Source organism: Cuculus canorus, chromosome 3 (assembly GCF_017976375.1).
Source record: "Cuculus canorus isolate bCucCan1 chromosome 3, bCucCan1.pri, whole genome shotgun sequence".
In the NCBI taxonomy this organism is placed as follows: domain Eukaryota; kingdom Metazoa; phylum Chordata; class Aves; order Cuculiformes; family Cuculidae; genus Cuculus; species Cuculus canorus.
Window position 1 is genome coordinate 17,422,863 of NC_071403.1, and position 14,111 is coordinate 17,436,973.

Sequence of the window (14,111 nt, forward strand, 5' to 3'; positions counted from 1 at the left end):
CTTGACATATGAGCTAGTTGCCTGAAATGAATGTTTATATTTGAGCAGCAAGACAAAAGGAGTGTGAAAGACCAAATTTTTTTAGTTTTGCAAGCGACTCAGTAATTTTTGTTTTATTGCATGTGGCTGAGGGAAAAATTCCTTGCAACAAAATATTCACTTAAGGTTGTTTGTGTTCAATCATATACTGATTTTTTAGGCAAAATTAGAACTTCAGAAGGAAAATGTAAACCACTTGTAAACAAAATATTTGTCATATGCATTGTCTTGGGACAACTTCAATTATTCCATGTTTCAGCAGATCAGCCCTTAATTTTCAAGAAACATTGAACCACTCATTACTATTCTTGGCTCTATACAACCAACAGCAGAATTATCTGTTTGTGGCAGAAGGAAAGAGAGAAAGAAAGAGTAGATAAGTATTTTCATAAGCCCTTGTTTTATATTAGTAAAAGTTATGGTTCTTGAATTACTTAAATACTCCTGAAAACCTCTACCTGCACAGAAATTATTTTTCTTTCTCCACTTTAACTTTTCCATGTGTAAGTAGGGGTTATGGCCCTTATAAAAACTCTCAAGCAGTGAGAGGAATAAGGGCCATGAAGCAAATGTGAGTTAAGGAGAATGGCCCCTACAAAAAACCAAAAATGTTCAAGCTTAGCTTGGTGACAGTGAGACATTTGACTGACATCATGTTCTTAGTAGCAATTAGCTCAATCTGAAACCGCATTATTGCTGTTTGGAATGTGCTCTTATTACAAAGGAAAAAGAGTGCATTCCTGGAGGTCACTGGCAGTGAGATAAAACGTAGCAATAGGAGAACATCTACAACAAACTTTAAATCATTAACGAGACTACAGAACTTGGGCATAGCCATTGTATTTTCTGCCTCTACTCAAAATTACTGGGTTATTTAAGGTTCCTTTTCTTCCTCAGCAGCAGAAAGCTATTCTACTTCTACTCCTGCTGACTGCAAACAGGAACTCAGCTATGCTGCTTTCAGAACGGTCCTTCCCAATTGCCTCTAGTCTTGCTACTAGTTTAGAAAGTACTCACTTCATTCCTACGAGATTGACTTTATCAGAAACTTGCACCCACCAGTTCTTTACACTCTTTAGAAATGACTCTGAGTCATTCTATTTAAAAACTAAGCAAATTAATATAAAACTTCATAACTCAGATGTGATTCTGTCCCACAGAATTTTTGAAAGAACAGGCAAATGCTGGCAATAAAATTTAGCTGAGAGAATTTACTTTTTTTAAGTAATTCTCAGTTTATATCTAGCATGAAAACTTTGACAACACTGCTAAAAGTGGATAGTTTAATGGTGAAGTCAAAGGGATGCTTTTAAAGTGAAACCATAAATTGTGATTGAGTCATGCAGGCAGCAAGAAATACAGATATTTTCAGTTTGGAACTGTGATCAAGTCAGATGTTTTTTAAAGTAAATAGTGCTCCTGTACAGCAAAGAGAATTAAACAACTTAGCATTGCAATTCCTTTTGCTCACACCCTGTGTGCATGGAGTCTTTCTTCCCCCCTCAGAAAACCCTGAGAAATCTAACTGTCATCACTAGCAGTTCTTATAAATATACATGGAAATTGTCTGCTAGGGACCTCGCCTTCAGTAGGAGTTATTTTGGCATGGTTTTTTTTCAGCAATCTTTCTTCCAGTGTAATTGGAACATCCATGGGGATACAGAGTTACCATAGCTCCCCCACATTTTTTTTTTTCTGGTTTTCTTTTCTCCTTCTCTATTGAGCATATAATTGATGTTCTAGGAAAAATCTCTCCTTGAGGACCAGATTGATGAGTTTGAGGACCACTAGAAGAGTACTAATTTAGACATATAAAATGTGATTAATCAGTGTGATCAGTCTAAAATGTAGAAAAAATATATGTTTTAATGCATTTGAATAAAATCATTACTGCCCTGAGCTCAATGTTAAAATTCCCATAAAAATTATTGGAAATTCAGTCAGGCTTAAGAACACTAGCTACAAGAAATAATGAGGATAGGAGAAGAGCCAAAACCTAAAAGTAGTACTGAGGTCACAAAAAAAGTATTATGTAGCTATAACTGCAAAGCTGAACAGGAGGTATTGCCTTGGAATTTCTCTGTCATCAGAAAATTGCTAAAATTTCGTAACACAGAGCGCAGCTTCTCCTTGTGCAGTGGTTGCTACATATGGAAGAGTGTCACAACTGCAGATGTGTGTTGACTTAAATGTTGGGAGTAGAAGATCTAAAAGCAGAATCTTGTGGATTTAAGGGAGGTAAACCCAGTTTGCTGTGATATTATTCTTCCCTCTCATGCTGGTTTTAAATGTTGAGAGGCACAGGGGATTTCTCCATGCATGTTTACAGGGCTGGAAGGGTTGTTAGCACATCCCAGGAAACCAGACGTGTTAGCACAAATGTAATTTAGCTCTTGGACTGTGCACTTCTTAATAATTCTTTATTCAACAGTCATAGTTCTTCCAAAGGACAGGATGTGTCTTACTGCACAGAGTACATCTATTCGGTGCACAGGGATGAACTATGGTTGTGAGCAGAGGCGCCTGGGTCCTCACCTCCTTGCTTTGTTTTATAGGGAAGTTGAGTGTTATGCAGAGAATAAGGGTAATGGCAGAAAAAGGAAAGAGTCAGAAGGTTAAGGCAGATAAATGTAAGCTTGGGAGACTGATTTCTATCCCTGCCTCTTCCAGAAAGTTGGTATATGAGGAAGGGCAAATTACTTAAGCAAATATCTTCAAAACCAGACAGTGAAAGTGCATTATCTAGGGATTCAGCTTGTGACACCTGAATCCTTTTTTAAATAATTGCTGACTAATCACAGCAGCAGGAGAGTTACTGGAAGCTGTGATTTGAATATATAAATTACTATGAATGTTTTTTTCTGTAACAGACACCAAAGTATTTCAAACCTACTAATTCAATCTTAGTAGTTACTAGAATCTCAGTGTTTGTTCACAAGCTGCGAAAATGAGAATAATAAACATAATATTTAACCATCTCCTTTTTGTATTACAATCTATGCCCACAAGGAGATAGGTGATACATTATTAACTGTGTGATAAGAATAGCTGACAGATTTAATGATTACTGCTGACTGAAGAGTTAAAAAGATTGGATAAGGATATCAGGGAACATTTTAGAAATCATCTTTCTTGGAAGTGTAATAAAATTTAGGTAAGACAGCCACACATTTCTCAGCTTTTCAATAATTTAATTAAGGTACCTCCTACATTCTTTTAATTTTTAATATTCTGCTTAATATTCTAGCTGGAGTAGTGAAACATCTTGCTTCTGTCTAGAAACTTTGCCTTGATAACAGCTTAGGTTGCCAATGCTATAAATCATCTACTACTCTGGTTCACAGAATCCATGAATGGGGATAAAGGGAAATGACCTCTGGACGTGGTCTGGTCCAACCAGGACCTTAAAGTAGGCTTACCCAGCACAGGTTGCACAGAACCAATGAAGTTTAAATATTGCCAAGCTCAGAGACTGAATAGCCCCTCTAAACAGCCCGTTTCAAGTGTCTGGCTGCCCTCACAGTAAAAAATGTGTTTTACAATGTTTAAATGGAATTTCCTGTGATTCTGTTTGTGATTGACTTTTTCTTTTTGCAAGGTACTGCTGAGAAAGGTCTAACAGCGACCAACACTGCCATGTTCTGCGCTGGGCAGGGTAGGAAAATGAACAGGGACAAAGTGAGAGATAAATGCCAGATGGATTTTCCCATGACATGCTGTGTAGATCCTATCAATCCAATGCCGCACAAATATGGAGTTCCCGGCATATTAAAAGACAAAATATATTACATGCAATATCTGTGTTCCTTTATTTTTATTATTCTATCTTTTTAAGCCAGTTAATTTATTAAGCCATTTGTTATTGGGCTTTTTTAAACTGAGATCCAGAAAGAGTCTTGCACAAGACATGAGAAAGGCTTTCAAAATGGAGCTAAGAAAACTCAAGACTGAAGCTCCTTTGTCTGAAGGCCAAATGTCAAAAGCTGATGCAATTAATCAAGTGAAAATACAAGGTATAGCAACTCTCATGCCGAGGGCAACTGCAAGGTTGCAGCACCATAGAGCATTTTTATATTGGTAAAGCACATAATTACAGGAGAATATAAGCTATAGAGCACAGTAAACAGCTAAAAGCTCTGATATGTACGCATCTTCCATATTGGAAGATACTTCATAAAGCACATTTTGTCTGGGCTAATTTACTAACAGAAACAGAACGGAAGATAAATTATTTAATTTTTTGGGTGTGATAATTCCCGCTTTATTTCCTCAGGTCTCTTAGCAGAAGCATAAGGAGCTTGAAATCAATCTGGCAGCCTTCCTTTTTCAGGTCTCTGCCATCTACTGAAGGAACCAGGAGCTGCTTCATGCAACTCAGATGGTCATTTGCACAACTCAAAATTAAAATGATAATTTGAAGCAGCTAGTGAATGACCACTGTTGGTCTGTGATTCTACAGACAAAATATCATCTGCAAAATTTGTATTAACTTTTTTCTGTCTAATGTGGTCAAAAAACCAGTCAGTTGGAAACATAAATAAGACTATGTTAGCAGATGTTTTCTATCAAAATAAGATTAGATTTATAGTCAGATACCCTGCTGATGAGTTCAACATCAGAACAGTCAGATCTCATCCTCTACTTACAACCTTTGCACAAGTACCAGCAAAACTTCCTTCAAAATTTAGATATAGCAGGCAACCTTAAGTAGGATCACAGGAAAAACAAGACTGGAAGAGACCTCAGGAGGCCTTTAGTCCAACCTTCCGCTCAAAGCAGAGGCAGGTCTGAGATCAGAAGTTTCTCAGTGCTTTATTCAGTCTGGTCTTGAAAACTTCCTAGAACAGAAACTGCACAGCATTTCTGGATGATTTGTTCCAGCATAGGAACACACTGGTGAAAAATAAAAAGTATTGCAGGACTAAGAATAGCAAGCAGGAAAATCCTGTATCGCTAAATTTGTGCTGCTCTCAGCCCAGGGTGCTATAGCTACGTGCTATGTTTTTTCAGAAATAGGTGTGCAAACTGATATTATTTGAGTTGTTAAGATATTAGGCGCTCTACATAAGATCAACAGACAGACTCACACAAAATTCATACTCTTGAGAAACCCTGCTTTCCCTAATGACTTTACAAAGGGCTGAAATCCTATGCTATGCATGTGAAATTGCCGCCCTATTGGCAGAACTGAGTATCTCAGCAGCTGTGTGCTCTTCAAATTTCCCAAGGAAGGTAGACCTTCACAGATGTTCCTTGAGGGGCCTTATCTGGAAAAGATGCTCTAAGCAAGTATAACACATCACAATAACAATGCACTGAACAGGAAGCAGAGTAGTCTTTCAAGTATTTAGTCATTGGAGGTAAGTCATCATCATTCATAGCAGATAAAACTCTGGTTACTGACAGGGAAGGATTCAAAACCTTAAGTCTCATTGTTTAGCCCTAATTTGAAATTAAATACATGTAGTCCAGGCTAATTTCTCCATTTATTTTAGCCACATTTTAAGAGAAGTCCTGTAGGGTTTGAAGAGGAGGAAGTAAAGTCAACAACAAACAGCATGATCCTGTCTTCAAGGACATTACCCCGGTGGGGAAGTGAGTGTGACTGCAACCACTGCCTCCCATGCTTTTATTCAGGGTTCTTTTCAATATGCTCTAGCAAAAAAGCTTAACAACATTAATTTGATTCAGAGAACACATTTCAGAACAACTGTCTTGTTGTTAGTTGAACACTTTTAAGGTATCTCTTGAAAAAAAAACCTGGAAAAAATTAGTGTGCCTAGTGTACCTTGAATTACTTTAGAGACGGACGTTTTAGATGACAATCCTACAAACATTTATTCCTAAGTATAACTTGACACTTCTGAGGACTGAGCATTTTAGTAGATGATCTGCACAAACGCTTTCAGCTGGGGATTACCTGGCCATGCATAAAGCAGTCTCTGATTTAAGTTTCAATTCCTCTATTTTTAAAGATATATATAGGGATATAATGCAGCTTTCTGATTTATTGTTACTGCAGTTCCCCTTTTAATAATTTTTTTTTGTAGAAGAGCTGCAATAATTATTTTAAGCTAATTTTCTGTATCTATCTAGTGGTTCCAAACACTTATTCCTCCTGGTTTCAATGAATTGGAGTCTTCAACCCTCCACAAAGGAGAAAAATGCAGAAAAAGAGGAAATTTCATCCATAGCCTAAGTTAAGTTTCTTGCTCCTTGATTTTCCCTGACTTTGGATCTAGGTCAGATTCTCAGACTAATATAGAGCAATTGAAAAATGGGGAAGAAGTATTTGCATGAATTTTGAATCTAAAGGGTAGTCCTGTGAATCTCAATTTGACTTCCCAAATTTGTTCTAGTTCTTTGTTGACAGCTCTTTGCAAGGCACAGGATGAAGTGCTGTATCAGTAGCGATGGACTAGGCAGGGTCCAGATGTTGAAACATTATTGTAAAATAGTATTTCACTGTGTATACATTTCTGACAAGGCACTTGTGGAGAAAAGTGTTCTGGACAAATGCAGTTAAGGATTACAAAGTCCTCCTCATTTTCTTTTCCTTGATAAGAAAACACTTTTTCAAATAAATTTCCTTATGGAATTGTATTGTAATAACAGATGTGGGCTATATTTCTGGGCATAGTTTATGGGCAATCCAATTCAGACAAAGCAAACGCACTCATCTTCCTCTCAGTATTCCTGCAGTACAGCGATCTGCAGACTCTGTCTTTCCTTAGAGCCCTGTCAGCAGTGATTGCAAAAGTACTGTCAGTTTAAGAATATTCAGAGATTTATGTGCTAGTTCTTGAGAACCCCTGAGACACAGTTATTGTACTTATTCCTTGCCTACACAGTAGAAGGGATTTAAAATCATTGTAACTTGAGAAAACAATAATTTATTGGTGTCGAACATAGGTTGCTTCACATTAAGATAAAGTAACTAAGACTGAAGTCAAAGAGAGTCTTCCCTCTAAAGGCCCAATGAGCTGAGAGCCCCCAGATAAATTTATGTATTTCAGACATCTTGAATTATCTTTAAATGCTGTATATTCTCCCATGACTTGTTCAGAACTCCACGTATTCAACTTCCACTATGTTCTATGGGGGTTTTGACTGAAAGGAGGGAGTACAATTTTTGTGATTTATTTATCTATGGGAATTTTCCATGAGTTTACGTATATGCATTACAAAACCTATTTTCAAATTTGAGCCTGACTCCACTGATCAGGTGACTGTTAGCTGAAAACCCGTAGCTGCTATTTTGCTTCACAAACTCTAAACACTTTTTCACACACACACAGACAACTCACAGAATGTATACAAATGTTCTGTTCTGTTCTGTTCTTACTGACAGTTTTGTTTTCTAAACCAGACTAAAACAGTATCTCCCCTTCCCTCCAGACTTTTCTAACGTTAAGAAACAAAAGGCACACAATCTCAGCTCATAGCAGCTCTTTAGCCCACATCAACAATTAGCTCTGTCAAGATGCAGTATTTGTATTTTTTCCAATAATTCTGCTAATACATTGTGATGTAGAACTTAATTTTATAAGCCAAGTTGCAATTTACAGCATTCAGGATCCTCATACCAAAATTAAATTTAGGAGCACTTGTATCCATCATAAGTTAGGTGACACTATAGAGCTATGGCACCTTGCAAATGACCTTTAGGGTGTTAGAAATCACTATACAGCCATTGTTTTGCTATCAAATCTGCTGCAGCCCAAAAATCTCATTGTCTTGAAAATATATCCAAAAAGGCTTACTTTACCATTTCCAGGAAATAGATTGCTTGAATTTAATATTCATTTTCTTCCCCATTTCCTTGCAGCTCCCTGTTTAAAGTAACCAGGTAAACGGATCTTTTAAAAGAGATGAGTTTGACCCTGACTTCAACTTCTGCCCAGGTGAAGTGACTTAGCTCTGAATTTCATTTTAAAAATTAAAATCTAGGTATCTTTGTTAAAGTTCAAATCTTTCAGACATTTAGTGTTCCAGATTCTTCTCAGAAAGACAAATTTAGAGAGTCTGATCTCACCCAAGCAAGTTCCCTAGAACAAGTAATCCGTTTTTTTGGAAATGAGTAGTTTTGTATGTTGCAGAAAACAAAAAGTACTATCCCTAAATCATCAGACCTACAAGATGGCCACTGCACAAAAAGCACATTGAAAAGTTTATCATGTAATGTGATGATGAGGGAAAAATTGGAATCTGCCTATGAGGACAAAGCACCTACTGAGTGGTGAGTGCATATCTTCCTTCCTTATTTTACCCCCTTCCTCTCCTTTTGATAATGATTCCAAAACATCATTTCAGTGGAATTTTATTAACAGTCTACTGAAATTAGGGGAGGGATGAAAAGCATAGAGAAATTGGGCCAGTTCTTTTCGCTCTTGTACTTTCACAGTATTTCTCTCTCTGTAGGATTCTGTTCTGATGATTCAGGAGTGTTAGTTTTGTGTCTATTTGGGGATGGGAACAGACGTGCACATCATTGTCCGAGTGCCATTACGAGTGTCTTGTTGCTGCCATTTTTCGTACTGTAATCTGTACAGTCCTGCTTCCAGCTTTAATCCCCAGGTCTGCCTTCCTAAGCCTCGTGGGATGAGGCTGAGCACCATGAACAGGTAAGAACTAGACAGGACAGGACCAATCTGACCTGTCCTGTGAGTCTCAGTGTCTTTTGGAGAAGTTAAAACCAGACTAATCACTTTTTCTAGATGGTATGAAGATGAGCAGAACTAGGGAAATGGGCTATTTTTATAATTTAAGTCTTTGGCTGAGCTGTTCCTTAAGCAGTTCATGACATTTACTGAACTGTAATTTTTTTACTTAGCTGATTTTTTTCTTTTTAATAATCTTCATGTATGGTTATGTTTGCATACAGGTCAGTATGATAAGTATTCTCACCTAGCTGTCTAGCAACTGACTAAACTTACTGCTCTCATTTTTAATCGCTTGAAAACATCCATAGTTGCTGTTTCATTAGGTGAAAAGAAATGCCAAAAATCACTGCTGGGGCAGAATCTCTATTTGGCCAAAGATCTCAAAAGCTGGTGTTCAACGATACTTCAGTTTTACATCAGTTTTGAAGAAGACAGAATATTCTCCACCAGAAATGTTGCTGCCCTATAATTTTTAAATTCCAGAAATGTTTTTCAACAAAACCGAAGTTTGAGAGCTGAAATTGGTCCATGACAAAAGCAGCATGCATTCACACATATTTCAGTAACTGCAGAGTATGTCTTTATGAAGAAAATTTTAGAATTTAAAAAGATTTCTTCAAAGATCGTATGGTAGAAACGGGTAGAGGTGCAAAGATAAACTTCCTTAAACCGGCATGTTTACAAAGCTATAGACTGCGGTTGGACAGTTACATTGGTATTCCCTTTTTATGTATATTGGATTCAACATACACTAATCAATATGTATAGATTGTCCTTGTGATATGACCTAAAACGTTACCAGTACTTACAAGACTATCAGTGTAAAACCTTGTGGAAACAGAAGCCTGGTTTAGGCAAATTCATTGCATTTAAACTGCTTAACTTACTTAACAAGGTTGAGTTTTGATTTGCATGATACTTTTGTGAAGCACTGGAGAATTGCATACCTTGAAACCATGGCCTATTTGCAAAGACTTTATGGGGTTTTAAACAGTTATTGAGCAAAATTATCTAAGAGTATGTACTATAATTTCACTATTAATAGGCATTTTTGTATTTGATATTGTATATATTTTTCGTGAAATAAATATCAGTAAGTAATTACATGTAAAAGCTTGAATTTATACGACTTCAAGGCTTTTTTCAGAGCAAATCACCAAAATCAACAGATTGAAGAAGGACAACTGTATCTTTAACATTAAACCTGCTTCACTGCATGCATGTAATATTTTAATTTTTTTTAGCTATGGTGTGCAGATCAGGTAACCGAATGTCAAACTCTTATTTTTTTTCTCTCTGTTGTTAATAGCTGGTTATATAAATCACCTGGATTTACACTGAACAGTGGTACGTTTACTTTAATTTATAATCTCATATCTGTGTAAACGGATTTTGTCACAGTTTCCAAATGTCACTTACATGAGCAGTGGCAAATCACTGCTAGAGCAAGGTGGGAGTATGAAATCATCCTTGACTCATTAGCAAAGGAAAGAATGTTGTAGTTACATGGTGAGATCTGAAATGTACATTTCTGTTGAACTATGCAATTCACTTCTTTGAATACAACTAGAACTATCTAATGTACGACACAGGCAAGTTCAGATTTCTTATAGTGGTTCCCACTCCATTTAAAGTGTGTTCTTGGGAGTTTTTGAATAAGCAAACCTAACAAAAGCTTTGGAAAGAATGTGTATTCCTAAAGCTATTTGTTTGTGTGTCTATCTGTGGCTGCCCATGTAAATATGTGTGCATAAATATGCATACATATATGCATGTGTAAATATGTGTGCATTGGTACTTCACCACCTGTACTCATTTTCCACTTCAGCAATGACTAATTAATCAATTTTAATTTGATTTAAATATACAACATTTTGCAAGGAAATTTTCTCTTCATGGTGTTCACACGTTTGGTGTACATCTGTCACATTCATCTCCATTTAAATTTCTTTAAATAAAAAAGAATTGTAAGTTATTGTTTAGCAGAACATTTAGGCCAGTAATATAACAAAACTCAGTGTAAGACCTTGTGGGAGGGGAAGTGAAATTTGAATAAAACTTATTTCTCTCATTCATGCTTTCTCTCACAGATTTCATGCTCCCTTACAGATGAAGGGCTCACAGGTGTAGGGATATATGTGTTCAAGGAGTATATCCAGGCCCATATCTGAGACACAGAAGGATGAGAGAAGATGCCTAGCCTGTCCTGACTGTCTCTCTCAATTGATAACAAGAAACAGGTTTGGTTTTTTTTTTGGAAAGACTTCCTAAAGCATGTGGAAGTCCAGCTGGAGGTTAGTCTTGAGTGGTGTACCCCAGGGTTCAATACCCATAACAGTACTCTTTATTACTTTAACGTGATAAGTATGTCCAAAGGAGAGCAATGAGCTGGTGAAGGTTATAGAGGACAAGTCTTATAAAGAGTGGCTGATGGAACTGAAGTTGTTTAGTCGAGAGAAAAGGAGGCCTAAGAGAGACCTTTAGTTTGAATATTATAGAAAATTTCTTCACTGAAAAGATTGTCAAGCCTTCCAACAGTCTGCCCAGGGCAGTGCTTGAGTCATCATCCTTGGAAGTACTTAAAAGACATGTAGATGTGGTGCTTAGGGACATGGTTTAGTAGTGAACTTTACAGTATTAGGTTTATGGCTGGACTTGATGACCTTAAAGGTCTTTTCCAAACTAAATGATTCTATGATTCTACAATGAGACAGAATACACGCTCAGCAGGTTGCCAGATTATGCACTGGAGTGTTTTGCTGCTGTTCAGACAGATCCTGACAGGTTGGATAAAAGTTCCCACAGGAACCTCATTAATTTTATCAAAGGGAAGTGCAAAAACCTACCTCTGTGGAAGAAAAAACCCATGAACCAATATAGGTTGGAGGCTGAAATTCTCGAAAGCATCTTTGCAGAAAAAGTCGTCGGGGTCCTGAGTTGAATGCGAGCCAGCAATGTGCCCTTGCTACCAACAAGGCCAACATTGTCCTAGACTGCATGAGGTGAAGTGCTGCCAGCAGGCCAAGGGAGGTGGTCCGTCCCCCCTGCTCAGTGCAGCTGTGACACATACGGAGTGCGATGTCTGTTTTGACAGTGTAACAAAGACTTGGACATACTGGAGTAAGTCATGGTAAGGGGTCACTGAGATTGTTACAGGGCTGGAATATCCTCATGTGAGGAGAGGCTGAGAAAGAGAAGCTGAGACTGTTCAGTCTGGATAAGAGAAGGCTCAAGGTGAATCTCCTCACGGTGATTAAATACCTGGTGGGAAACAGTAAGGAAGACAAAGCCAAACTTTTCCCAGTGGTAGTGAGTGACACAATCAGAGGCAATGTGTACAATATGAGTTACAGGAAACTCTGTTTAAATATAAGTAAAACCCTTCTTTTTAGGGTGAGTGGGTGCTGGCACTGGTTGCCCAGAGACAAGTGGAGTCTCAATTCTTAAAGACCTTCCAAGCCCAGGACACAGTCCTGGGGAGCCTGTTCTAACCAGTTTGGGTTTGAGCAGGGGAAGGGGGGGCTGGACCTGGGGAGATCCCATCCAACTCAATGATTCTGTACAGCACAATGATCTTCTGCTGAAATTTTTGCTTACTTCAGCCTCTATAAATCAGAGACGATGCTGCTGCTTATTCTCTGGTGTTCTGTTGTTTTAGCTACCTTCCTGGATACACTTAGTCTTCATGGCATATAACAAGAAAAGCAGTGGCATAGGTGATGTGCTGCAATACTGTTGACATCCTCTTGTTATCAGACCACGAAATAGAAACAACACTCTGCTAAGTGTGAACCAGTTTTACTGCAATCAGTCATGTCCCTTGTTATCAATACTAGCTTTTTTCCCTAACCTTTTCTACACACAAAAATTTCGTTGTAGACTTCATCTATACCAGTCTTAATGTTTCCATCTCTACACATGTAGTCCTGAGGAGGTACAGCCTAGAGTCTCTGTGCCTAAAAGTCTCTCATTTTACCAAGGCATCAACAGGTCCTTGCATGGGCCATGTTGACAATCTTTTCTACAGTGGTCATGTTGACCTTTTCCTTCCGTGTTAGGAATGGGCTCAAGTTTTCTCTTCTGATGGATAATTCTGCACACGTACAAAGTTTCCCATACATCTGCCCTATCTACTCTGTGCTTCTACTCTTTTCTATGGACTTATGCACAAAGACTTCAAATTCCTTGGTTTGGTTTGGTTTGGTTTGGTTTGGTTTGGTTTGGGTTGGGTTGGGTTGGGTTGGGTTGAGTTTTTTTCTGGGAAGAGGCGAAGGAAGGCCAACTGGCTATTATTCTTCTGAATCCCAAAGCCTGCTGGCAGGATCTTGTCCTTTATTGTACTTCTGCTATTGTATAATGAGATTGATGGCAAACAGGAAGAGAGAAGGGATGGCTGCATGACATGCAGACCAGACTCTCTTATTCCAAGCACTGCAGCATATAATTGAAATCTAATGAGTCACTCACTGCCACCTTGCATGCTCAATCAGAGTAATGAGGTGAAAGAGAGATCTCAAGTTTACATCATGAAACCTAAAAGCAGTTATTTATTTCCACTGCAACTGATGCATGAAATTTTTAATTTCTTGATTCGCTGCTATCTGGACCATCCTACAGAACCTTCGCTGTCTGTATAAATGACCAAAATATTAGTTCTGCAGCCTTATGCTGGTTTCCCCCAAACTGACAGAATGAAGTAAAAAAAAAAAAAAATGCTAATACTTAGGCTGCCAAAAGGAGAGCCTTTAAAACAGGACTTCAGCAAGGAGGAACTTATGCTAGCAGAAACAACTTTTTGCCAGCATTGGTACTATTCTACTTCTACCACTTCTTGCAACCATATTCACTGTCTGTGGTTTGGTGAAGACTCCCTGAAACAAATTTAAGAAGGACTTAAGGTAATATCTGCAGCTAATATTCTTTCCAAGACCATTAGTATTAGAAGTTTAGACTGCAGAGTGGAAAATAGGAAGACTAATAAAATGCAAAATTATATACTTCCTTGCTGCAAATTGTCTTAAGCATTCACAGTGCCTGTCATTCACAGCTGTACAGCCCTTCAATAGCATCGCTGCAGCCTGACTTTCACTTTGTAGCCTTCCAGCCCAAGGCTGCTGTGGTAGTGCTTTTTTTCCCTCACATTTGGAAGCGCTCATGACTTTGCACTGGCAGACTTTTAAAGTGTCTTATCTTGGATTCCACAGGAAGTTATTGCTACTGTTTGTAAACTGTCCTCTCTGTTCTCTTCCTCAGTTTCATAATTTTTAGTATCTAGCCTCACACTAGTGAATAAATAGTGGATAACATTAGTAGATTGCAGTCTTCAGTAGCCTGTAAGCATTTTCCAATAATGCACATACGCAAGGCCTAACAGCCAAGTACTCAAAGCACACTCCAGTCAGCACTATT